The 1,911-nt window shown below is 35.4% G+C and overlaps 1 long non-coding RNA gene across 1 annotated transcript; it reads left to right on the plus strand.

Moving 5' to 3' along the window:
* Nucleotides 1-248: 248 nt before the first annotated feature.
* Nucleotides 249-1,289, plus strand: LOC129948183 (uncharacterized). The gene is made up of 3 exons (XR_008781841.1): nucleotides 249-424; nucleotides 482-577; nucleotides 642-1,289. It is a non-coding gene; the product is annotated as an uncharacterized LOC129948183 (long non-coding RNA).
* The last annotated feature ends 622 nt before the right edge of the window (nucleotides 1,290-1,911 follow it).

The raw sequence follows: 1,911 nt of genomic DNA on the forward strand, positions 1-1,911 counted from the left end.
GTGGTTCGTATTTATACGTTTTGTGGTTACGTTGTTATTATGTGTATGGATTTTTTTTGTAAATGTTCTGGTTTCATGTGGTTCTGTGTTACAGGTCTCTCCGATTTCGACCGTGGAACACACCCTTAGTTCTTGGGACACTGATACCCCTATTCTGTTGGAAGTGTTCTAATACCTAAGTGGTTTCCCACTATTTGAGTGTGATGATGTTGGTTGAGGGTATATGTATGGATAGGTGGATCGGATGATGTGTTCCTGTTAGAGATAGAATACATCATCCGAATATTTTTTTTTGCCGGTGTTTGTGGGATGATAATTTCTGCCCTCCCTCATTTGGCCATCTACCACACAGTGGATTAAAAAGTGAGTGATAGTGGTAAAATTAAATTCAAATATCCGAAAAAGAAACAGTTGGACCAGCAAAGTTAGTTTTTTTATTTAATGTGATTTAAATGCGAATATTAAAATTAATTTCTTATAGGAAAGAAAAAGTGTACTAAGATAGTGAAAACTAAAGTGAATGTCAATTGGTGCCAACAATTTTGGAATAAAAGAACATAGCAGATAACAAGTAAAGGTGGTGAGTGTGTTAATTTAGCGAAGAATAGAAATTTACTTAGGATTATTTTTTTTTATAATAGTTTGATTCCCGGCGGCCCGAATTAAATTATGGAGAGCGGGGCCGCCGCCCAAAAAAAAAAAAAAAAACAAAATTTTTGAAATTTAATAAAATTCAAAAACAGAAAAAATTTGAAATTAAATAAAATTCAAAAAAAAATTTTAGAATACAAAGTTGAAATTAAATAAAATTTAAAAACTGAAAAAAAAACCAATGAAGAAAAATTTGAAATTAAAGGAAATTTAAAAAAAAAAAAAACTTGAAAGAAAAGGAAATTTATACGGGAACCAAATCGAGAAGAAAACAAAACAATCAATTTATAAATTATGGAAAAGAAAAAGGAACTATAAAGAAAGTAAATTTGGCCCACAACCTAGACGTACATCTCCATATCATATATTTCTATGTACCTAACCGGTGGATCTTTTTGTGTTTGTGATTGTCCTATATTTAAGTTTTTTTCGAAATTTAACGAATTAATTCTTTAAGTAATTCATCGGCGTGGAAGTTAATTTTTTTTGTTTAATTCCATAATCTTTTTTGTATTTTTTTTATTGTGAGGTGCGAAAAAAAACGGTTGGTGTAAGTTTCGTGTTCGGTCCCGTAAGTTTTTGTTGTATACTGTCCTAAAAGATACCTCCACAGAGCTCTTTAGGGGTAGGGAATTAGGGCTCCGATAATCGTATCCGCTTAACAAAAAAAGAATATACCACAAAAGGGTACTTCTACGCAAAGGTAGAAACAAATAAAGACGTAGGACTACCAACCTGACTTTTTTTGTTACCAGTTTTTTTTCTTGTTTTTTTTGATGTTAATTTTTTTGTTAATTTATTTTGTTTATAAATCTGATGATTAAGCTGTCAATTAAATAAAATTAAACTTCGGACAGAAACGCCGGAAATAGAAAAAAAAAGTTTTTTTATGTTTCGCCCAAGCGAAACGATGAGAGCTTAAGTTCTTTTTTTCAGGGGTGTCGAGGGTAGCGGAGTGGACATGGACCTAGGATGACCTGAACCCGATCGTCGACCAACAATCTTGGGGGTATCCAACACTGGCCGCGGATACCTAAAGGTAGGGTGGGTAATGGCCTCACTGCACTAACATCCGCAGTGCCCTGATCTGCCAATAGTCCGTCCGTTTATGTTTCCTTCCTTTTCCTCATTCCTTGGCCTGATATATGTTTTTGTCTGCAGGCGAGGTTGAGTTTCGGGGGCAAGATCCCCCCCCGTCCGACGAGCTGACGCCGTGCACCGCAAGCAGGCCGCGTCCCCCGGATCTCAACAATCCCACCT

The sequence above is a fragment of the Eupeodes corollae genome, chromosome 2, assembly GCF_945859685.1.
Source record: "Eupeodes corollae chromosome 2, idEupCoro1.1, whole genome shotgun sequence".
Classification (NCBI taxonomy): Eukaryota; Metazoa; Arthropoda; class Insecta; order Diptera; family Syrphidae; genus Eupeodes; species Eupeodes corollae.